Consider the following 26,647-nt stretch of genomic DNA (forward strand, 5'->3'; position numbering starts at 1 on the left):
AGAGAAGTAGAAAAAGGAAACCATGTTTTTACATCCTGAAGAGACAGTAGAAAGATTAACCTACTCAACGCCAATGATATTTATACGTTTTCTTGAGTGAATCGGGGACATTTTACAGTTGAAAGCTGGACTTTCTTAAAGGGACAGTCTTGTTTTCTTGAGTTACTGTAACAATCAATTGATTGTGGAGGTCCAGATGATTTTGCTGACAGAATCTGCCATCAGCTGCCGTTCATTTTTTCAACAGTCACCACTGCAGACTCAATTTACTATTACAGTCCCAGCATATTAAACATTTGCTTTGGGGTCCAATATGATATGAACCTCCTGTATTTGTGACAGTGACTAAAAGGGACAAGTAGGATGCAGTTGGCAGTGGTGTAATCATATAATATATAGCAGATGTAATATAAAGTGTTCACAAAATTTAGCGGTGTATGTTTTGATTTTGTTTTCTATCATTTCAGATCTCCTTAGAGAGGACCTGTCACTTGCTCAAAAGTGAATTTTATCTTGTAAAAGGCTCCAAGCTCCCCTGATTCTACCACTTTTTTCTATTTTGCTCTACGTCACTACATTGCAGAGATATTCATATTTGTTACTTTTGGAGCTCAATATGTGAAATCTCTGCTTGTACTCCAACTGGGCATTCCTTCAGGCTTCTTTTAGACTTACCATGGTTTTGCATCCCATTTTTGCAGCTCCAATAGATTTCTATGGGGCCGCAAAAACGGCCCTCAACAATTCCACGGAGCGCCGTAAGCCGTATGACCGTGAGGGCCGTATTTACAGCCTGCTCGATCTTTTTTACGGCTTACGGACATGGCCCCCATTGAAAATCAATGGGGCCGCAAAAACAACAGAAGCTTGTTTTTGCAGAGCTCCATGACTTCCGGTTTCGTGGAATGCCGTTTTTTTTTCCCAAAACGTTTTTCATAGTATTGGAAACCAGAAAAACGGTGATCCACAAGTTTTTTGCTGTCCGTTATTGCAGCAGACCGTGAAAATTGCACTGATACGGCCCGTAAAAAGGCCCGCAATAACGGGCCGCAGAAAACACGGTAACTGTAAAAGAAGCCTCAGAGTCTTCTTTCACCCATCCCTCTCAAATGCTGGATATCTCAGCTGGGCAGCCAATCTTGCAGTTTTGCAGTCTCAAAGGCTGCAGAGCTATAATTGGCAGCATCTAGGAGGGAGGAGGGAAAGCGTATGCCCTCAGAGAGGACTTTGTTGAGATGCCCAGTTGAACTTAAAGCAGAGATATCACATATTGTGCTCTAGAAAAAGGAAATGTGAACATCTCTGCAATTGAGTAACACAGCCCAAAATGGAAAAGAGCAAAAGAATCAGGGGAGCTCATGGGTTTTAACAAGGTACTAACACCATTTTTTTATAAACTGAACACACAACGCGTTTCGGCAGCTGAATGAAGGCGGCATTCAGCGGCCGAAACGCGTTGTGTGATCAGCATTTTAATAAAGGTCTGTAAATTTATAATAACCTTGTCCCTCTTCTGTATGCCCAGCTCTCCGCTTGACCGCGCTTTTTTTCTTCATTAATATTATTTAATTGACATGGCATCTTATTGTGTTGCCTTGTGCAAATCAACTTAGTAAATTTAGAGGAGTAATTAATTAAAACGTTGGTTTGTCTACCTAGCTCTGGGTGTGTCTAAGACAGTGTGAAAATCCGAGCGCAATTTCCAATAATGTCGAAAAAATGATAGATAATTTTTAATGTTCAGAGAACCATGCGATATGAATGCCACTTACTCTGGTAAAGCCAATGTGGCCATTCCATTAGAGAATCTTCCAATTGTTACATCCATAGAAAAGAAATAAATCACGTAAGGCTCTCTGGAAGGCTTTGAAGAAACATCTTGACACCTATGGACAGTAGATTTGTGGCCCCTGAGCGTATATCAGCTTGCTGTGGTCAAAATTTAAAAAGCAATTACCAAAATTTTCAAAATGGAAAACCATGGACAACTCCTCTTAAGGAATTTATCCTAAAAATGGAAAGAGGGAAATTGATAGGAGGCTAGATTGGCCGATATCGATCTAAACTGGCCCGCTTTACCCATGCAGAGACCTAAGGTCATTGACATTCTCCAGCCGCTAGAAGAGTTAATATCTTCTACGATGTGTGTGAGCTTGACTCAGATTCTAAGCAGTCTATTAAGTCGAGGAAAGTACAAGGAGCGGGGTCTGAGACACAGTGTATTATCTGCTGGCGCTAGACCTTTAAGCATCAATTAATTGCTTTGTTCTCAGAGAAACCATTTAGCTTTTCTCTTTCAATATCATAAGTCAATCTGCCAATAGTCGCTCCATAGGGGTTATGGCCTACAATATACCTGCTCCCGCTAAAGAGATGTCTTCAATGTAGAATAAATTTATTATCAGGCTCCAAAGATGACTTGAAGTTGGCACGGCTTGTACTCCGCCACCAGATCGCAGGAAGTTGTAATATCGTTATTATTCTAGAAATTGCTATTTTATGCTTAGATTTCTTATATCATATTGCGGAGTCATCTCATATTTTGATGATAGACTTATGGGATTGAGATTCTATTAATTACAAGACCTGGTATTACAATTGTTATGACGGCAGCCTTCACTTAGTATGAACGCCACTGCATACTATGGTTATTAGAGATGAGCGTATATATTTGAGTGAAATAGAACTCTACTCGAATATATAAAAAATTAACATTTTTGAGAATATGGATTTTTGTAAATTTGCTTATTGTGGACTCAGCAAAATGGTGGCTAGTTGGCTGTAGACAGCTGCCAAAAGTTGTAAAAAAAACTTATACTTCCTACTCGCTTTCCAGTCCTTAGTGTCCACATGTTCATCTACCATCCTGTTCACTCTAGGCTGTGACTTCTGGCCAAGACAAGGCCTCAGAGTTTACTACGCCCTCTATGCCATGTGTGTCATTGATGCGCAGTGATCGCCAAGGTCGCCAAGGTCTCATCATGGCTGAAAGTTCCAACTTACAGTGAACAGGTTGATAATGCAGAAAGAATATGACTGGATGGCGGGCAGTGCAAGTTATTGTCAGGTTCTCAGGGCCTCTTGTTTCTGTCGTCGTACCTCCAGCCTTTTCACTTGGCCAGTCGACTGCTGACTGGAAACATGTTTGCACAGGATGTTAATGATTGGTAACAGATCATTCAGTACACATAGGCTTCCATTACTCTCGACAGCACGTTTCCAGTATACACAGAATGCTACAGCATGCTTCCTAAGAACAATGATCTTTTGTGCAAATTGAATAATCAGTAATATATCATTTAGTTTGCATAGGCTACCGTTGTTCTTGGCAGCGCACTACCTATATACACAGAATAATGTGCTGCCAAGAACGATGATCTTTTCTGGAAACTGAGTAATCAGTAATATATCGTTCAGTAACGCATAGGCTGCCATTGTTCTCATCAGCACATTTCCTGTTTACACTGAACAATGTGCTGCCGAGAACAATGATCCATTTTGCAATCCAGATCATCATTAGATGTAGAGGGATCATCATTATTCTCATTTGCGCATGGAGATACAAGAAGCAATGGAATGAATCTGAAAGGGAGAAGATGCAGGATAGATATTCGAAAAAGCTTTTGACCATGAGTGTGATCAATGAGTAGAACAGGCAGCCATGAGAGGTGTCGAGTTTTCCATCAATGGAAGTCTTCAAACAGAGACTGGACAGACATCTGTCTGAGATGGTTTAGTGAATCCTGCATTGAGCAGGGGGTTCGACACGATGACCCTGGAGGTCCCTTCCAGCTCTGACATTCTATGATCCTTAACTTTTTCCTCATGTTTCGTGGGATCGACAACGATCACAGAGGTCGGATGTTTGTCCATTTGAAGTAGATGGAAAAACCCTTGAACTAACATTTATTAATTTCAAGAGTAAATTGGCTGTTGACATGTAAGCAAATGCCCAGAGTTCCTGGAAGTAAAACTGCGCCCAATTGTATTGAGTCAGATGATGCATATCATAATCCATCAAAGAAGGCCAACGGTTTTGGAAATGATCTCATGATGCAGTCGTGGAGTGAATGATACATGATCAGGTTAGATAGACCATATGACTTCACAAAACATGGAATCACCCAATTACGCGACTCCCCAATAACCCAATTTGGGGCTCTTTAGTACATGTAAATAGAAGTCTTTGTGAACTCAACACCTTTATAGAGTTAAATATGTTATAAAAAATATGTATTTCATGCATATTATAAATGTTTTCTGCTCCCTACAAAAAACTGAGCATATACCCTACAGCAAGTAACTCAACAAATGGCAATAGTAAATGTAAATAACACAGGAGACTTAATTAATGCTATTTTGATCAAAAAAGCAGAAAATCCAACTCACCACGTTAAGGTATACCCACTGTGATGGTCCTAACAGGTCTCTAGTATTACATCCTTACCTTTTTCTTAGGTTTCTCTATGAAATGGCCACAGTATGAACATGCTCTTATAGTTTGCATGTATACCAGCTTATGATCCAGCTTAGTTTTTTTGGTTTTGCTGTTATCCCTATATTTTATGTTATAGGTTGGTTACTACATTGTAGCCACAGGCTGCGAGCGCCATTTTTGCCATAGAATCTAAAATGTAATATTTTATGCCATAGTGGCATCAAACTAAGTAAAAATTGAATTAATTAATAATTAATTAGAAATCAATACTTCATTGCATTGCCAACAACTCCAATAGTTCTCCAAAATGAACAATTTTTGTTTATTTATTTATTTTTTTTTAATCATCTTTTTAATTTTTATTCCTAACAGCACAAAGTTTTGTAGCCTGAAAAATGTTCTCCTCCCCTGTAATTGTATTAGATGTGCCGTTAACTCCTACACTGCTTTTTAAGTACATATTTAATTTCAGTGCTGGTTACAACGCTTTACATAATGAATTGCTTTCCAGTAATTTCACAATCTTCTACGCCTTTTTTTTTTTTATTATTTATTCTATTTTCTGCTGCCTTCATATTTCAGCAACAAAAAAAAATCAGTTTGTACAAGCGACTGATTAACATTATTAAAATTGAATTAAAATTCTTAATATTTATATTGCATTAAAATGATGACTTCCCCTGAACATTGCTATCTAGAGATGTGCGAAGCATTCAGCTCTGAATGGATTATGTAAAACAGTCCAATTATTGTTCTTAAGATAATGATAATTTTTTTATATTATTTCCTTTAAAAAAAAAGTCATTACCATTGAAAAAATCTAGATGTTTTGCATCTTAGTTTTTTTTAATACCTTAATTTCGATTCATTTAATTTTTATTTAATGTTATTTTATTTAGATATATATATCAAAAAAATTTTTATTGGGTTTTTTACATAGTTATAAAGGTTGAAAAAAAAGACCCAAGTCCATCAATTTCAACCCCTTAGGGTCCCTTTCCACTTGCGAGGAAAACGGACGCGTGCAATCCGATAAAAAATCGGATTGCACTCGGACCAATGTTAGTTAATAGGTGTCTTTTGATTTGCGATTTTTTTCTCAGCCGAAATCGGACTGAGAAAAATCTGGATCGGCTGAGAAAAAAATCGCAGCATGCTGCGTATTGCTGCGATTCTCGGACGAGACTCGCCAATGCAAGTCAATGGGTGCGAGAAAAAAATCGCACAGCACTCGCACCATGCGAGTTCTGTCCGATTTTTACGCACCGGTGTCCTTTGAAAAGCCGGTAATTCAGCGCGGTGTACAGTAAAATCACACTGACAGGTTAGAATAGACTAGATATATACACATAGAATGTGTCTATATACATATATATATGTCAGTGAGACACCTATATATGTATATTTATATTTAATGCAGCACTAGATAGCATTAAAGCCGCTAATTCAATTGCCGGCTTCTCATTTCTCCTTCACAAACCCGACAGGATATGAGACATGGTTTTCATACAGTAAACCATCTCATATCCCCTTTTTTTTGCATATTCCACATTACTAATGTTAGTAGTGTGTATGTGCAAAATTTCAGCGCTGTAGCTGCTGAAATAAAGGGTTAAATGGCGGAAAAAATTGGCGTGGGCTCCCGCGCAATTTTCTCCGCCAGAGCGGTAAAGCCAGTGACTGAGGGCAGATATTAATAGCCAGGAGAGGGTCCATGGTTATTGGCCCCCCCGTGGCTAAAAACATCTGCCCCCAGCCACCCCAGAAAAGGCACATCTGGAAGATGCGCCTATTCTGGCACTTGGCCACTCTCTTCCCACTCCCTGTAGCGGTGGGATATGGGGTAATGAAGGGTTAATGCCACCTTGCTATTGGAAGGTGACATTAAGCCAGATTAATAATGGAGAGGCGTCAATTATGACACCTATCCATTATTAATCCAATTGTAGGAAAGGGTTAAAAAACACACACACACACATGATTTAAAAGTAGTTTAATGAAATAAACACAGCGGTTGTTGTAATAATTTATTGCTCTCTCAATCCATCAGCAACACCCTCGCTTGGCAACATAATAAACGCACAAGATACATACCTTCTGCTGTCCGATCATGTCCCACGAGGTAATCCATCTGAAGGGGTTAACTAATATTACAGGCACGAGCTGCGATAAACCACTCACTGGTGCCTGTAATCCCCCGGGTGCTGAAAGGAAAGCAGGATCTGTACTTACATTGAGTCGCGGTGAGGCGCCCTCTGGTGGATGTTCTCATAAACTGCAGCCTGGGAACTTTTTCCCACGCTCCAGGTCATATGAGGACATCCACCAGGGGGCGCATCACCGCGACTGAGGGAAATGTAGGTCAATGACCTACATTTCATTCATTCGCAGGGGAATTACAAGCACGGAGCACCGCTGCATTTGCAGGGCTCCTGCCTGTAATATTAGTTAACCCCTTCAGATGGATTACATCGTGGGACATGATCGGACATCTGAGGGTATGTATCTTGTGCGTTTATTATGTTGCCAAGCGAGGGTGTTCCTGATGGATTGAGAGAGCAATAAATTATTACAACAACCGCTGTCTTTATTTCATTAAACTACTTTGTAATCATGTGTGTGTGTGTTTTTTAACCCTTTCCTACAATTGGATTAATAATGGATAGGTGTCATAATTGACGCCTCTCCATTATTAATCTGGCTTAATGTCACCTTCCAATAGCAAGGTGGCATTAACCCTTCATTACCCCATATCCCACCGCTTCAGGGAGTGGGAAGAGAGTGGCCAAGTGCCAGAATAGGCGCATCTTCCAGATGTGCCTTTTCTGGGGTGGCTGGGGGCAGATGTTTTTAGCCAGGGGGGGGGCAATAACCAAGGACCCTCTCCTGGCTATTAATATCTGCCCTCAGTCACTGGCTTTACCACTCTGGCGGAGACAATTGCGCGGGAGCCCACGCCAATTTTTTCCGCGAGTTAACCCTTAAATTTAATAGCTACAGCGCTGAAATTTTGCACATACACACTACTAACATTAGTAGTGTGGAATATGCAAAAAAAAGGGGGATATGAGATGGTTTACTGTATGTAAACCATGTCTCATATCCTGTCGGGTTTGGGAAGGAGAAATTAAAAGCCGGCAATTGAATTAGCGGCTTTTATGCTATCTTGCGCTGCATTAAATATAAATATACATATATAGGTGTCTCACTGACATATATATATGTATATATACCTATTCTATGTGTATATATCTAGTCTATTCTAACCTGTCAGTGTGATTTTACTGTACACTGCGCTGAATTGCCGGCTTTTCAAAGGACACCGGTGCGTACAAATCGGACAGTAATACGGATGTCATACGGATGATGCGATTATAAAAAACGGCTGATGCGATTAAAAATCGCATTGTACTCGCATGACACTCGCATGAAAATCGCATACGTTCCATCCGTTTTTTCGGTCCAGATTACGGACCGTTTTTTATCTCGCAAGTGGAAAGGGACCCTAATAATTAGAAAAAAGTTGACCCTCCATGATCAGCTCTGATCTGTGGAAGAGCCTGTCAGTAAGTGTAATATTTCCCTGCAGCATCACCAGTGGAGAAAAGAGGTATTACACTGTTCTTCAGATTTTATTGAACTGTCTATGATATGTATGCATGTGTGAGTCCTCCAGAATCAGGGGTCCTCATTATAGCTGCTTGTTCTCCAGTTCTTTTATGGAGATATTGATGGACCCTAAGGGCATAAATACAGTGATTTGTAATCGCTTCGGGACCCAAGAGCATAGGGTTGTGCCAAAAGGTCCATTTGGCCCCTATGAGAAGACTAATAGTATGAAAAACTCGTGATAGTTGGAGGTTCTGTTGAAGATTTAGCATTGGGGCACAATGAGCTTCAAATTACTCTATTGATGGGCCCAGATCCTGAACAGCATATATCGAAATAGGTCTTTTACAGAAAAGACAATGTTAAAAAAAGAAAAAAAAAACACACCAGTGATAGTCTCCGTCTCCCCGGTGGATATTTGGCATTGCTAACATGAATGCACATTAGTATTTTGCTGTTGTAATGGATTAGCACAATAGGTTTCATAAGCCAATGGAGAGTAGTACTTAAGTACTGTACTTTAATGTGCACCTTATTAAAGATGGCTATTCAATATCACATTGATCTGTCTTGTGTTTCATGGGAAGGTTTTGTGTAGTTCTAAGCTTGGCACGTGCATTTTCTTTTCCTTTTTTGTTATTTATTTATTTATTTTTTTACATCTGTAAGACTCCTTTCTCATAAAAAAGGCCATACATGGAGAGTGGAAGGTGTTTAGCACAAGTATCGCGATACCCAGTAATGGACCCTTGGGGCAAAGTATGGAGAAGATTACTCAGTTCACTGTTATTTTTTATTTGCTTTTATTCCATTTCATTTAATTTATTTTATTTTTTTAACAGGTAATCCCTGCATGTGTTGTGGCTGTCGATCAGCCGCTAGACATGCAGCCACGGGGACTCGAACATATTTTTCGAGAATGTCGAAGACACTCGGTTAGCATACGAGCATGGTCAGATAACACCTGATCCAAGCAAGTTCGCTCATCACTAATTTATAGTAATTCGATTCAGCAAATAGTTGGCTGCTGGTTGCCATTTTTCTCAACCGTAAGAGGCCATCAAAAGGTGACCTTTCACATGGTTTTAGAGAATCTTCCCGGGCCCTCATCAGACACAGAAGTCCCGACTCTGTGTGAGAGGCCCAGGCATTTCAGAGTGAGATGCAGGGATCAGAAGATGCAACTAACTAGGACTGGGTGGGTGAGGGTTAGGAGCGATGGGGCCGTAACAGTGAATGGTGAGGTGAATGTAAGTTTGTTTGTTCTTTACACATTACCTTTATTATACTTCTGGCTTCTGTAAAGACCCCAGAGCATAATAAGAGACAATAAATTTGCAGTGAGCAACTTCTCCACCAATCAAATTTCTTGGGAAAAACTGCAAGAGCAGGCTAATTCAAATTATGACTGATGCCATCATCTCTACTCAAAACAATCAACAAAAAAAAGATCTGTTAGCCAGACATGCATATGGACTCGAAAAAAGACTTTTATGGGTACGCTACTCTGCTCTTTTTTCATCTCTTTGCCCTAAGGCCAGTGGACTCCCTCCGTGTTGCTATTGCCCAAGGGCAGCGTAGCCAACTGTCCAGAAATTCCAGGACATGCTGTAAAAATAGGGCACGTTTGTGCCCTGTTCGTAAAAAAAAAAAAACAGGGAACCCGTTATTTTTTTAAAAAACTGAAGAAACTTGTACCCATCATTTTGGCAGTAATTACAGGAACAATATACCTGAGGAAGACATTTATACTGTCGAAACGCATTGTATGTCCTTTTTCTTGAGAAATAATAAAAACCTTTTTTGGATAATAAGAAGCCCTGGATCCTACACCCATGGGAGCGCAAATAGCCTGGTATAAAATTTATTAGTTTTCAATGAATGCAGCTGATGTTTTCATATCTGAATTATGGGCTGTAGACATGGATCACTTAAATCATAATCATTTTTTATGATTTTCTAATGTGTCCATCAAAAATATTGACTGTCCAAGATATTTCGATAAGTTGTCCAGAAAAAATAAAAAGTCAAGTTGGCAACCCTGTCTAAAGGCAACATTTGCACCAATCCTTGCTTATACGACAGTAACATATGATTGAATTACCAAGAATTCCTAGGGTGCCACAATTTCGAATAGTTGATCAACGAATATTTTTTTTTCTCTCCGTCTCTTTATTGATCGCATGGCAAATGTATCCATTTTGCTTCAGATAAACATCCATTACCTCCTTTGCTATCTCAACCTTGTTACTGGCCTTTGTTTCAATGGCTGCTGTTTATTACTCGGTGTTAAATGCTGCTTAAAAGTACGATATTTTCGGAGCTGAAATTGTGCGTGAGCCGAAAAAAAAAGAAGAAAACGATTCCAAGCTTCCAAATAGTCCCATTATAAGACAAAGGACACTTTGGCACAGATTATAGAGCCAACTATAAGAAAAATCCATTGTTCTATAATGACAAACATTTCACACCTGCATGCCCAAAAGTAATAAATTCCATTGATTTCAAAAAAGCAATTTACAATTTAATGCAAATCTGAAAAAAAAAATAAATAACAAGAAAATATAAAGATAGAATAAAAAGCTGCCCAATGAAAAAAAGGCTTCTCTGCTCATTTCCACTGCAATTAAATGGATGGAAATTCATTCAGCACTTTTTTTCCATTACCCCATCCCCCCATCATAACAAAAAAAAAAATAGAAGTAAAATAAAATAAAACAATCAAAAATGAAATTGTTTCTCGTTTTACACCCGACATTTACTCAATCTTCATATAACTCCTTCTCCTCTGTGTGGTTCTGTTATTTAATCATTGCAATTTCTGCCGTCTGGGCAAGGTCTGAGGAACAAAGATATTTAAGAGACCGGGCTTGGGAGCACAAGCTGTTTCATATTGATAGGCCTAACACATACATATAAATGGGCTGCTTTATTAGGGTGCATTGCATCCTAGAGCGAGAAAATAATGTGTTTATTCCAATGTAATGTTCCGTTACATGACAATGCTAAATTGTGAGAAACATTCAGAGATGTCCACGTAATTTTTCTGTGCTGTGCATTTTTGGAACGGTGTGTTGGATTGGCCCAAAGTAGAGGGAGCACAGTGCCACCTCAAATTCACTAAAGTAGACAAATCCCTGGGCACAAATGGCAGACACCCTTGAGTACTGCAGGGATTAAGTACCATGATATAGAGAACATTATTTCTAATAATCAAAGATTCCATAATATTAGGGTCTGTAGCACAGGAACGGCGCATAGCAAAGGTGGTACCAATATTCAAAAAGGAGACAAAGTCTGAGCTTGGAAATCATAGGCCAGCAAAGTTAACCTCTACTGTGGATAAAATACTGGAGGGTTTTCTAAGAAATCTTATCCCGGAGTATCTCAATAGGAATAACCTCAAGACCCAAGATTAACATGGTTTTATGAGGGATTGGAACTTTCAGACTAATCTTATCAGCTTCTAAGAGAAGGTAAGTTCCAGATTGGATCATGAAACACAGTGTATGTTGTCTATATGGACTTTTCAAAGGCGTTCGATATGGGGTCACACGAAAGATTGGTACATTAAATGAGGGTAATGTGACTAGGGAAAAATATATGTTAACAACTGGCTAATTGATAGGAAACAGAGGGTGGTTAATAATGGAAATAAACCAAAACACAACAAGGATCCCTAAAATGTAACCTTTATTGATTATAAAAGCTAAAATCAGTTTGCTCCAATATAAGAGACAATAATGTTAGAAGAAAAAATATTCAAAATATTAAAAACTAACTTACCCTGTCAGGTGTCCTAATTACTGCTCCCTACCTGACAGCGGAGGTTGGCACCCTAAGTTTCTGCGGTAGGCGCCCCCACTCCTCGACGGCTGGCCCTAATAACCCTACTTACACCCTATATTCCCTAGTAGAGACCTACTCATTCTCAGAAAAAAATGAAATAAATATAAAAAATCAAAAAAATGCACAAATGAACAAGAAAAAAACAAAAAAATTAAACTCAGCAAAAAAACAAAATTGTTTTTTATCATATTAGACAAAAAGGTCCCTAATAGGGCATAGCAAAACACAATTATTGGATAACAATGCCAATATCTTGTTTAGATGAAAAATATCAGTGTCTCGTTTATCCAACAACTATACAAGCGGGCCACTTTATCTCGCACTGCTCCATATAGTCATGTATATCACGGGTTTCCAAACAAATGACACCCAAGAAAATATGATGTCCTTAATAGGACTACAGCCCACAAAAACAAAAAACATCCCCGCAGGGAACCACCAGAGCAGATTGAGCAGTCAAAAAATAATAATAATAATCACATTCCACAGTATAATACTGTAGCATATGCTTCTACTCATCTGCATCCCAGAAACGTTGTGGGTCCTATAGTCATCCAGCTCCGCTGGTCTCCTGCCGGGATATTCTCCCTAAATTGCCCGACGCGTTTCCCCCCCGTGGAAGTCCTGGGGGTTCATCAGGGGACATGGAACAATGCCACAAAAAAAGATAGAGATGCAGGAGCGTATTCCATACCGTTGCCGTATTATATACCGGTAAAACTTCCTCCACGTGGGGATAGACCACGCTTGTGCGTTCCAATTACACACTTCCGGGTGCGCGAGGAGAGGGCGTGGCCTATCCCCACGTGGAGGAAGTTTTACCAGTATATAATACGGCAACGGTATGGAATACGCTCCTGCATCTCTATCTTTTTTTGTGGCATTGTTCCATGTCCCCTGATGAACCCCCAGGACTTCCACGGGGGGGAAACGCGTCGGGCAATTTAGGGAGAATATCCCGGCAGGAGACCAGCGGAGCTGGATGACTATAGGACCCACAACGTTTCTGGGATGCAGATGAGTAGAAGCATATGCTACAGTATTATACTGTGGAATGTGATTATTATTATTATTTTTTGACTGCTCAATCTGCTCTGGTGGTTCCCTGCGGGGATGTTTTTTGTTTTTGTGGGCTGTAGTCCTATTAAGGACATCATATTTTCTTGGGTGTCTGTCATGATTCTCAATGGCGAGAGAACATAGCCCAGCATATATGAGAACTAGCTCTTGGAAGATGGAAACTATACTGACCATGAACTAAACCTGCCGCACAACTAGAAGTGGCCGGGTAGCATGCCTACGTTTTTTATCCCTAGATGCCCAGCGCCAGCCGGAGAACTACCTAATCCTAGCAGAGGAAAAGACAGTCCTGGCTCACCTCTAGAGAAATTTTCCCAAAAGGCAGACAGAGGCCCCCACATATATTGGCGGTGATTTTAGATGAAATGACAAACGTAGTATGAAAATAGGTTTAGCAAAATCGAGGTCCGCTTACTAGATAGCATGAAGACAGAAAGGGCACTTTCATGGTCAGCAGAAAACCCTATCAAAACACCATCCAGAAATTACTTTAAGACTCTAGCATTAACTCATAACACCAGAGTGGCAATTTCCGCTCACAAGAGCTTTCCAGACACAGTAACGAAACAGCAGCTGTGAACAGGAACAAAATGCAAAAACACACAAGGACAAAAGTCCAACTTAGCTAGGAGTAGTCTAGTAGCAGGAACATGCACAGAAGGCTTCTGATTACATTGTTGACCGGCATGAAACTGACAGAGGAGCAAGGTTATATAGCGACTCCCACATCCTGATAGGAGCAGGTGAACAGAGGGGATGATGCACACAAGTACAATTCCACAAGTGGCCACCGGGGGAGCCCAGAATCCAATTTCACAACAGTACCCCCCCCTCAAGGAGGGGGCACCGAACCCTCACCAGAACCACCAGGGCGATCAGGATGAGCCCTATGAAAGGCACGGACAAGATCGGAGGCATGAACATCAGAGGCAGTGACCCAAGAATTATCCTCCTGACCGTATCCCTTCCATTTGACCAGATACTGGAGTTTCCGTCTGGAAACACGAGAGTCTAAGATCTTTTCCACAACGTACTCCAACTCACCCTCAACCAACACCGGAGCAGGAGGCTCAACGGAAGGCACAGCCGGTACCTCATACCTGCGCAACAATGACCGATGAAAAACATTATGAATCGAAAAGGATGCAGGGAGGTCCAAACGGAAGGACACAGGGTTAAGAATCTCCAATATCTTGTACGGGCCGATGAACCGAGGCTTAAACTTAGGAGAAGAAACCCTCATAGGGACAAAACGAGAAGACAACCACACCAAGTCCCCAACACAAAGCCGAGGACCAACACGACGACGGCGGTTGGCAAAAAGCTGAGTCTTCTCCTGGGACAACTTCAAATTGTCCACCACCTGCCCCCAAATCTGATGCAACCTCTCCACCACAGCATCCACTCCAGGACAATCCGAAGATTCCACTTGACCGGAGGAAAATCGAGGATGAAACCCCGAATTACAGAAAAACGGGGACACCAAGGTGGCAGAGCTGGCCCGATTATTGAGGGCGAACTCCGCCAAAGGCAAAAAATCAACCCAATCATCCTGATCCGCAGACACAAAACACCTCAAATATGTCTCCAAGGTCTGATTAGTCCGCTCGGTCTGGCCATTAGTCTGAGGATGGAAAGCAGACGAAAAAGACAAATCTATGCCCATCCTAGCACAGAATGCCCGCCAAAATCTAGACACGAATTGGGTCCCTCTGTCAGAAACGATATTCTCCGGAATACCATGCAAACGAACAACATTTTGAAAAAACAGAGGAACCAACTCGGAAGAAGAAGGCAACTTAGGCAAGGGAACCAGATGGACCATCTTAGAGAAACGGTCACACACCACCCAGATGACAGACATCTTCTGAGAAACAGGCAGATCTGAAATAAAATCCATCGAGATGTGCGTCCAAGGCCTCTTCGGGATAGGCAAGGGTAACAACAATCCACTAGCCCGAGAACAACAAGGCTTGGCCCGAGCACAAACGTCACAAGACTGCACAAAGCCTCGCACATCTCGTGACAGGGAAGGCCACCAGAAGGACCTTGCCACCAAATCCCTGGTACCAAAGATTCCAGGATGACCTGCCAACGCAGAAGAATGAACCTCAGAGATGACTCTACTGGTCCAATCATCAGGAACAAACAGTCTACCAGGTGGGCAACGATCAGGTCTATCCGCCTGAAACTCCTGCAAGGCCCGCCGCAGGTCTGGAGAAACGGCAGACAATATCACTCCATCTTTAAGGATACCTGTGGGCTCAGAATTACCAGGGGAGTCAGGCTCAAAACTCCTAGAAAGGGCATCCGCCTTAACATTCTTAGAACCCGGTAGGTAAGACACCACAAAATTAAACCGAGAGAAAAACAACGACCAGCGCGCCTGTCTAGGATTCAGGCGCCTGGCAGACTCAAGGTAAATTAAATTTTTGTGGTCAGTCAATACCACCACCTGATGTCTGGCCCCCTCAAGCCAGTGACGCCACTCCTCAAAAGCCCACTTCATGGCCAAAAGCTCCCGATTCCCAATATCATAATTCCGCTCGGCGGGCGAAAATTTACGGGAAAAAAAGGCACAAGGTCTCATCACGGAGCAGTCGGAACTTCTCTGCGACAACACCGCCCCAGCTCCGATTTCAGAAGCGTCGACCTCAACCTGAAAAGGAAGAGCAACATCAGGCTGACGCAACACTGGGGCGGAAGAAAAGCGGCGCTTGAGCTCCCGAAAGGCCTCCACAGCATCAGGGGACCAATCAGCAACATCAGCACCCTTCTTAGTCAAATCAGTCAATGGTTTTACAACATCAGAAAAACCAGCAATAAATCGACGATAAAAGTTAGCAAAGCCCAAAAATTTCTGAAGACTCTTAAGAGAAGAGGGTTGCGTCCAATCACCAATAGCCTGAACCTTGACAGGATCCATCTCGATGGAAGAGGGGGAAAAAATGTATCCCAAGAAGGAAATCTTTTGAACCCCAAAAACACACTTAGAACCCTTCACACACAAGGAATTAGACCGCAAAACCTGAAAAACCCTCCTGACCTGCTGGACATGAGAGTCCCAGTCATCCGAAAAAATCAGAATATCATCCAGATACACAATCATAAATTTATCCAAATAATCGCGGAAAATGTCATGCATAAAGGACTGGAAGACTGAAGGGGCATTTGAAAGACCAAAAGGCATCACCAAATACTCAAAATGGCTCTCGGGCGTATTAAATGCGGTTTTCCACTCATCCCCCTGCTTGATTCGCACCAAATTATACGCCCCACGGAGATCAATCTTAGAGAACCACTTGGCCCCCTTTATACGAGCAAACAAATCAGTAAGCAGTGGTAACGGATATTGATATTTAACCGTGATTTTATTCAAAAGTCGATAATCAATACACGGCCTCAAAGAGCCGTCTTTCTTAGACACAAAGAAAAAACCGGCTCCTAAGGGAGATGACGAAGGACGAATATGTCCCTTTTCCAAGGACTCCTTTATATATTCTCGCATAGCCGCGTGTTCAGGCACAGACAGATTAAATAAACGACCCTTAGGGAATTTACTACCCGGGATCAAGTCTATGGCACAATCGCACTCCCGATGCGGAGGTAGTGAACCAACCTTGGGTTCTTCAAAAACGTCACGAAAGTCAGACAAGAATTCAGGAATCTCAGAGGGAATAGATGATGAAATGGAAACCAAAGGTACGTCCCCATGAGTTCCTTTACATCCCCAGCTTAACACAGACATAGCTCTCCAGTCGAGGACTGGGTTATGAGATTGCAGCCATGGCAATCCCAGCACCAAAACATCATGTAGATTATACAGCACCAGAAAGCGAATAACCTCCAGGTGATCCGGATTAACACGCATAGTCACTTGTGTCCAGTATTGTGGTTTATTACTAGCCAATGGGGTGGAGTCAATCCCTTTCAGAGGTATCGGAGCCTCCAATGGCTCCAAATCATACCCACAGCGTTTGGCAAAGGACCAATCCATAAGACTCAAAGCAGCGCCAGAGTCGACATAGGCGTCCGCGGTAATAGATGACAAAGAACAAATCAGGGTCACAGATAGAATAAACTTAGACTGTAAAGTGCTAATTGAAACAGACTTGTCAGGCTTCTTAGTACGCTTAAAGCATGCTGATATAACATGAGTTGAATCACCACAATAGAAGCACAACCCATTTTTTCGTCTAAAATTCTGCCGCTCGCTTCTGGACAGAATTCTATCACATTGCATATTTTCTGGCGTTTTCTCAGTAGACACCGCCAAATGGTGCACAGGTTTGCGCTCCCGCAGACGCCTATCGATCTGAATAGCCATCGTCATGGACTCATTCAGACTCGCAGGCACAGGGAACCCCACCATAACATCCTTAATGGCATCAGAGAGACCTTCTCTGAAAATCACCGCCAGGGCGCACTCATTCCACTGAGTAAGCACAGACCATTTGCGGAATTTTTGGCAGTATATTTCAGCTTCATCTTGCCCCTGAGACAAGGACATCAAGGCCTTTTCCGCCTGAAGCTCTAAATGAGGTTCCTCATAAAGCAACCCCAAGGCCAGAAAAAACGCATCCACATTGAGCAACGCAGGATCCCCTGGTGCCAATGCAAAAGCCCAGTCCTGAGGGTCGCCCCGGAGCAAGGAAATTACAATCCTGACCTGCTGTGCAGGGTCTCCGGCAGAGCGAGACTTCAGGGACAAAAACAATTTGCAATTATTTTTAAAATTTTGAAAGTGAGATCTATTCCCCGAGAAGAATTCAGGCAAAGGAATTCTAGGCTCAGACATAGGTGCATGAACAACAAAATCTTGCAAATTTTGTACCTTTGTGGCGAGATTATTCAAACCTGTAGCTACACTCTGAAGATCCATTTGAAACAGGTGAACACAGAGCCATTCAAGGATTAGAAGGAGAGAAAGAGAGGAAGGCTGCAGTATAGGCAGACTAGCAAGTGATTCAATTAAGAGCACACTCAGAACTAGAGGGAAAAAAAAAAAAAAAAAATTGTAGCAGACTTCTTTTTTCTCTCCTTTCTCAGCCAGTAATTTAACCCTTTTTTGGGCCGGTCAAACTGTCATGATTCTCAATGGCGAGAGAACATAGCCCAGCATATATGAGAACTAGCTCTTGGAAGATGGAAACTATACTGACCATGAACTAAACCTGCCGCACAACTAGAAGTGGCCGGGTAGCATGCCTACGTTTTTTATCCCTAGATGCCCAGCGCCAGCCGGAGAACTACCTAATCCTAGCAGAGGAAAAGACAGTCCTGGCTCACCTCTAGAGAAATTTTCCCAAAAGGCAGACAGAGGCCCCCACATATATTGGCGGTGATTTTAGATGAAATGACAAACGTAGTATGAAAATAGGTTTAGCAAAATCGAGGTCCGCTTACTAGATAGCATGAAGACAGAAAGGGCACTTTCATGGTCAGCAGAAAACCCTATCAAAACACCATCCAGAAATTACTTTAAGACTCTAGCATTAACTCATAACACCAGAGTGGCAATTTCCGCTCACAAGAGCTTTCCAGACACAGTAACGAAACAGCAGCTGTGAACAGGAACAAAATGCAAAAACACACAAGGACAAAAGTCCAACTTAGCTAGGAGTAGTCTAGTAGCAGGAACATGCACAGAAGGCTTCTGATTACATTGTTGACCGGCATGAAACTGACAGAGGAGCAAGGTTATATAGCGACTCCCACATCCTGATAGGAGCAGGTGAACAGAGGGGATGATGCACACAAGTACAATTCCACAAGTGGCCACCGGGGGAGCCCAGAATCCAATTTCACAACAGGTGTAATTTGTTTGGAAACCCGTGATATATATGACTATATGGAGCAGTGCGAGATAAAGTGGCCCGCTTGTATAGTTGTTGGATAAACGAGACACTGATATTTTTCATCTAAACAAGATATTGGCATTGTTATCCAATAATTGTGTTTTGCTATGCCCTATTAGGGACCTTTTTGTCTAATATGATAAAAAACAATTTTGTTTTTTTGCTGAGTTTAATTTTTTTGTTTTTTTCTTGTTCATTTGTGCATTTTTTTGATTTTTTATATTTATTTCATTTTTTTCTGAGAATGAGTAGGTCTCTACTAGGGAATATAGGGTGTAAGTAGGGTTATTAGGGCCAGCCGTCGAGGAGTGGGGGCGCCTACAGCAGAAACTTAGGGTGCCAACCTCCGCTGTCAGGTAGGGAGCAGTAATTAGGACACCTGACAGGGTAAGTTAGTTTTTAATATTTTGAATATTTTTTCTTCTAACATTATTGTCTCTTATATTGGAGCAAACTGATTTTAGCTTTTATAATCAATAAATGTTACATTTTAGGGATCCTTGTTGTGTTTTGGTTTATTTTGGTTGTTTCTAGGATTCCACGAATATCTGTTTTGAGTGGTTTTTTTGGTTATTAATGGAACACACTCAAATTGGGTCACAGGTAACAGTAAGATACCTCAGGGGACAGTATTGGGCCCTCTTCTTTTTAACCTATTTATCAATGATCTTGTAGGAAACATACAGAGTAGAATTTCAATATTTGCAGATAATACTAAACTCTGCAAGTGAATGAACACAGAGGGGAATAATTTAACGTTGCAGAGAGATTTATCTAAGTTGGAGGCTTGGGATGAGAATTGGTAATTGAAGTTTAATATACAGTTTCTAAAAGTATGGCCATGCACTTGGACAAAGTATGATTATATAATGTATAATTATGTACTAAATGCTAAACTATTGGGTAAAACTGCCACTGAAAAAGACTTTAAGGGCTTGTCCACTACTGGACAACTCCAACTTAATCAATACAGGACCCTGTTTAAAAAAGAAACAATTGATATACACCTTCTGCAGTGGTGCCATTCCAGTGGTGTTGACGCCACTGTTACCAAAGAATGACATAGCTTGTGTCACATGCAGGGTACAGCCAATGAGCGGACACTTTATTTAGTCAGCGCACATGTTTGCCCTGATGGAATATTGATGAGAAGCAGCCAAAAATGGCTGCTGATTGACAGCAGTCTGCATATGACACAACAATGTCTCATCATTGCCGGAAAAAGTAGCTCCACTAGAATGGCACTACTGCAGGAGGTGAGTGTCCACTGTTTTTATTTTAAATAAGGTCCTGTATTGATTAAGCCTGGGTTGTCCAGTAGTGGGCAACTCCTTTATGACCTAGATGTTAGATACAGGGTCTACCAAGAAGTTCTTCCAGAGCTGGACTGGGCACCTTCAGCTCAAGATCCTTTAAAATCTCCTGAAAATGAGAGGAGTGACTATCCTGAAATTCCATTCAGCCAAATTCACTTAAATCAGAGGAGTGAGAGCTTCAATTTGCATTGAATAAGGCAATCAAAACTATTATACTCAGCTCTATTTGGTGAACCCCATACCTGACCTGCTGCCATCCTTTATCCCTACTGGCTCCTCTTCAGCCTTCTCCTTCTTCCGATCACTTATGGGTCTTCTTTCTTCTGGTACTGCCAATGGCTAGGCTTCAGGTGGTCACGTTGTGTGCAATGTGCATCATTGACGTCAATGATGTGCATCGTGTCCCACAAGACTGTGTGAGACTTAGTGAGCGTTGCCACGTGCTGGAAGATCCTGAATGAGAATGTAGCTGGAGAGATGAGAAATTTAAGTTTTGGAGCTTGCTGAATTGCGCTTGCAACTCTGATCAGCAATAAGGCTGCAGCTTCAAATAAGTCAACGCTACAAATTGAAAATTCTATATGCAAACTGTAAAAGGAGTTTCCAAGGCAAACCTATTCTTGGGCGGTCTAAGAGCATTAAACCACTGCCGACTGGTAACATGTAAGTCAAGAACTGTAAAACGAATATACATATATCAGATTTCCACAAAACATGACCCAAGTCTTTAAAGATTGGTGAGAAAAAGTAGCATATCAAGATATTTATCTGCCTTTAAATGGGTGATCTGCATGTCTCCTGCTGGTGGTGAAAGCCTTATCTTCTCATGTACAAGCTATTTGTTCCTTCATTCATCTAATGCTCATTTCTCGTTCCCTCACCCCGCAGGCAAATGGTGGTGGATAAAATCGAACTGCTTGTGAGCGCATAAAGAGGATTTAGTTCCCCACAGGGGAAAGAAGGGCATAAAGCAGGAGGGAAATGAAGAATGAAGGGAGTTGACCCTGAAGGGATGTAGGACTTAGATCACATTTGTCTTTTATTCATCTTTCTGTTGATGTCATTTTGTTTCATGAAATGAGTATAAAACAAATAAAGGAAAGTAACAGCTTCAAGGAGGTCAATATGTGCCTGTTGAGTCTTCATGACTGAACTAGCCCTCTCACCAGAGATTGAGGGTATTGCTTTATTAAGAGATCCATGAATGTCACTGCAGATCCATAGATAGAAAATTATAAAGTGAGAGTCTACATGGCTTTCATATCATAGTTATTTTGAGTTGCATATATAGCAACTACATATTCTGTAGCACAGTAGAGGAACTGTCATGATTAAAGGGTTATTCCCAAGAGAGTAAGTTATGGGAGTCTGACTGATGGAAACCCCAACAATTCTGAGAATGGGTCTCCACTCTCTTCATTGTCCATGGGAGTGATGAAAGTTGTGGAGCAATGTTCTCAATTTTCTCTGTCAGTCCCATTGACAAAGAATAGAGTGGACGTTGAGTATGCTCGACACCTCCGCTCCATTGAAAATAGGCCTTGGTAGATCCTGGTTCTCGGTTTAGAGAGCTGAATTCCTGGGGTCCAGCTATTGGGCTAGAAGATAACTTATTATCCTGGGAATAACCTTTTAACATTAATCCACATCAAGGCCAATTTACCATAACTCCAGTGAACCTATCAGTATATTATCAGTGGTTTGTAAAATCTTCACAAATGTGGGAAGAACAAACTCAACTGAATAGATTTTATCAGTATCCCGAATATCCCTAAATCTGTTGCAAGCCTCATTAAAGGTTTGGATATCGACTTTCAGTGTGTTGCTAATAAGACTCCCACCATTACCTTGACTCTTTCAGAAGATCCAGTCATCCCTTAATGCTGCAGAGAAGAGCCAAGGTATAGTGAATCAATTGAGGATTAATACTGGGTTCAAGAAAGTCAATGTTGCAATGGAATTCATCACTTGAGATCCTATATTGGTTTCCACTGGATGGTCCAAGGGACTATTGATCGATACATGTGTCTCCAAACTATAAATAGAAACTTATTGTTTAACACCACAATAAGTTTCTTCATGTGATAGAGAATGAGTTGTAGTGTCCACCGCATCTTACAGACTCAGATATATTGTAAGAAGAAGAATTTGTCAAGAAACATAAATCCATGGTCAACATCAGCTAATTAATAAGCAAAAACTGAATGTATAATACCATATTTGATATCAGGTTTAAAAAGCAATACGCAACTGCTGAAATGTCATTCTCATTGCACCGTGTCCTTTTCGAGGCACTATTATTGTCAAAAACTAGAGACAGGAACTTGCCTGACTGCCACAAAGAGATAGGGATAATAATACACATTTAATCCCCTGGCACCATGGGAGGTTCAAATGGCTGTCGGCTATTCACTCCCTTGGTAAAGAACAAGAGTTTTTCGTCCACGATAGTGTTAAACGAGGGCTTCTTAGCACGATGCAGCAAGCTTTCAGGGTCTTGTTCTTCACTGAGATTTGGGTTGCTAATAGGGCAGAAATCCCAGACCTATCACTCTGTGAAATCAGCTTCACACATATGCATCCATGTAGAAAAAGATAATACCAAAAAAAGTTGAAGGAAGCAGATTCAGTGACCTTTTCTAATCCCACTGTTTTTTTTCAATATTATCAAGAGGGAGAAAAAAAATCTATGTTGAAGTCAACGGAGACATCACGCTGCAGAAGATCATGGTTCTATCCAACTGTATAAACTTGGGGAAAGTATTTAATAATTTGTGGAAATTTTTTTTGGAGGTGTGCCTTATGGGTTCTCCAATAAGTCTGAACTTGTAAGTCAAAGATGCCCTAATTGATGATTGGGTTTATAGATGAGTGAATTTGTATAAAATTGAGTTGACATGGATAAGCTGAATTTGGTCAGGAAATTAGATTTGCATTGACTATACTTCATGTAAATTAAATGTTCCTTATTATGACCTGGAGACAGTGTTAGAGTTGGGTGTGAAGATCTCACCAGTAACATTGATTTAGGGTTCCACTTTTCATGCGAAAATAACATTAATACACAAATTGACTTTTTCTTTTATGCAATACTAAACTGGGCAGTTTGTTTAATGAATGATTAGATTATGCCTTTGTCAGTAAATAGTTAATCAAGTGGATAGTCACTCATCAGCAAGAATTCAAGAGGCCCATCGGGTAAATCTCCTGTTCCACTGTGGGCCAGTCCAAGTCTTTCTGGGGTCTTATCAGACCCAAGAGCATAATAAATATAGAAGCATAACATTTTTAAAATTGTATATTGACCTCGCCCCTCACCTGTTCCACCACTGCAGCCCCTTGCCTGTTCCTCCACTGGCTTCCTCCGACTCCAGCCTTTTGTGGTTTACATAGCACGTGACATCATCTTCTGCATCTTGACAGTGCTTCCTTTGCTTAATAGTCCTCAAGCGATGCATCTCGTCATGTCACAGTGTGTGCCACCCAAGGTGTTGACTACATACTAACATCACAACGTTACAACTTGATTTGCCTGAGGCCTACCCATAAACAAAGGAAACGCCGGACCAAAATTGAAGAAAACGTGGCTACCATGAAGACCAGAAGAGACTGGAGCCAGAGAGAGCCAGTAGAAGACTAGCTGGGGCGTTTGCACTGCATGTATACTCATGAAGACCAGCACCACAGTAATTCAGTAGGACTAGTTCTCTGCTTTTTCTTTCCGGAATATTCCCAAAACATTGCACTCTCATTAATTCAGCAGCATATTTTTCATGGTAGCACCAAAGATCTCAAAAATTATGAATGCTGTAATTCATATGCATGAGATGTTCGATGCCTAATCTGCTCCAATCTACATCTAGACCATCAAAGGCTACATTCTTCTATCTGTTTCCATGTATACATCTGTGCAAAGTTTGCTTCTGTGTTCCATCTGTTTTTTTCTCATCCTTTTTAAAAAACTGAAGCAGGTAGACCAGTGGTGGAGACAGAAGAGGGCCCCTGTGCAAAGACAATATTTGGTCCCCTCTTTGTGTCTGTGACAGAAGCAACTTGTTGATTTGAAGGTAGAAGAAGAATGTGGCCCCTTTACATATTGGGCCCCTGAGGTTGCATTAATGATATGTCCGCCCCTGACAAAGAGTGTAAGGATATTATTTTATCCATTGACTCTTAAAAATGGTTTGATGAAGAACTTGTGAAGGACAGATAGAAGGCAAAGGTTGTCTTCTGTTTTTCATCTAATTTTATTGGATCCTAAAGACTTTAATGGCTGTATCTAATCTGCAAAACGGATGAGAAAAGGACATGCTCAGAGTCTCATGTATCGGACACACCGATCCCTTTTTTTGTGTGAATAAATAAATGAAACGCTATGGATCAGTGCCATCCGAGAAAGAAACACACGGCACACAGACCTGCACAATGGATGTGTAAATATAACCTAGCAATCAGGAAACACAACAGAGCTATGAACCGTCCTGGCCAGGATGGCCAATAACAGTTGGTAACGGCTAGTGATGGCAGTGCATTGTAAAGGAGTATGCTACAGTTGAGATACTCTGTTTCGCTCAGCTGCCTTGGATAATAAAGCTTACATGATATATTTAGTGGCTCTTTCTTGCAGAGTTGCTGGAAGGCAGATGGAAGAGGCGTCATCTCCTGCAAGGAAGCAGAGGGGTTAAGCTGATTCCTCTGCACACAGCGAAGCCGGAAAGGCCAGGCTAATCCAAGGATTCAGCCGCAGTTACTCTGCCCCTGATCTCAAAACCAATTTTCTTTGGTGGTTTTGTAAAAGTAAAGGTCACACACTGGAATTTGATATCTCACAAGTCTTTCACGCTACGATGTGTCCTTCTCAAGGAAATTAGGATTCATTAAACTGCTGGCCTGATCACATTGCCGGGACTACCGCTGGCCAAGGTCCAGCCCGGGAATCCACTGGGAAGAAAGTAGATGCTAGAGCGAAAAACTAAAAGTGATACCTCAGCCCTGATGGTGCGATCATTCAGTGTGTCATCCCCACAGGCTGTAGGCCACATGCTATTATTATCAAAATCTACATTTAACTTCGATGGGACATCACTCGAAATATTCCCAAAGGGGGAATCAATCCTGAATCTATTATTAAAGGAGCAAAGAGCTAAAATCCTGAGGTTGGATGGTGAACTGGTGGCGCGAAGAGGAAAGAAAAATTCCAAAATATCTTAAGCAACTGTAGATGCAGAAGACAAGGATAGATTATAATATAACTTAGGAGGACCAAGTGACAAAGATCGATAGACCACAATGTGCTACTTTTGGCCTGATTTGTTGGAAATGATAGAAATATAACAAACCCATGAAAGTGGAGATTTTATTTCAGTAATAAATCTTAATAGAATTTATTGGGAATTAGAACAACTTTGAAAATTGTCCTAACCAGCAAATTGCCGATGAATCTCCCCTAAGTTCCTAATGACAAACATTAGAGCTAGTGCAAATGGAGTCGCGATATTCGGTCCTGTGGTCACATAAGTATTTTGTGACCAACAGAAGGAAATCCTGTCAACCACTTCTTACATGACGGAATCCGCGGCTCTTCTTTTGATTAGTCAGCCTGGTGTGATGTCATCATGACACACATGTGACATAACGACAGGCCTGCTAATCATAAGAAGAGCCGCGGATGCTTGCAGGAAGAGTGCGGATCACCGGGCTCCCATCCAATGGTGACAGATTACTGACGTGGCCACTGGTCAGGTCCCGCGAATCACTTTGCGATGCTAGCAGATTAATTCTTGCAATATAAGACTATGAGGTTATATTGGGGAACATTATTGTAGAAACATTTATACAAGGTTGAATGAACTCATTTTTATTAGCACATTTATGTTGGTCCCTTCTTCATATCTCTTACCCTCTTAATGGACAAAGTGTCTCACTCTGGAGGACTTAGCATGTATGTGCATTACGTGACAGCCCATTTATTTCTATTGAAATGGTGTAATACTTTATTTGCCCTGTAGGGGTGCTGCAGTGGAATAAAAATTTGGTTACAGGTTTCTTTTCCGATTACAGCTGATCATTGGTGGTCACAGCGGTCAGATTATTTTCGGGCATAGGCTTCTAACTACAATAAATTTTGTCGTTTAAGAACATATTCAATCAAAAAATAACATTATACCTCTGATTGATTTCCACCCAGAGCACCCAAACAGCATGTCTACCACTTATCAATGAAAGTCACTAAACATTTAAAAGTAAAATATGTTGTCGAGGATTAAAAAAAAAATGGCTGCTTTCTTTTAAGAAGAGTGCCACACTAGTCAACAGGTTGTGCCTGGTATTGCAGCTGAATCACATTAACTTCAATAGGATTGAGCTGCAATTCTGGGCACAACCAGCAGTGCTTTTTCTTGATTGAAAGAAGCCTTGTTTTTCCATTTTTGGACAACTCTCCCTCTATGATGGCCATATAACCTAATGAACATCACGTGGCGGTCCAAGCTTATATC

General features: G+C 41.2%; 1 protein-coding gene across 29 annotated transcripts in view; it reads left to right on the forward strand.

The window, feature by feature from the left end:
• Positions 1-26,647, forward strand: part of CELF4 (CUGBP Elav-like family member 4) — a 1,364,246-nt gene that overhangs the window by 875,249 nt on the left and 462,350 nt on the right. The window lies entirely within an intron of this gene.

Source organism: Ranitomeya variabilis, chromosome 1 (assembly GCF_051348905.1).
Source record: "Ranitomeya variabilis isolate aRanVar5 chromosome 1, aRanVar5.hap1, whole genome shotgun sequence".
NCBI lineage: Eukaryota > Metazoa > Chordata > Amphibia > Anura > Dendrobatidae > Ranitomeya > Ranitomeya variabilis.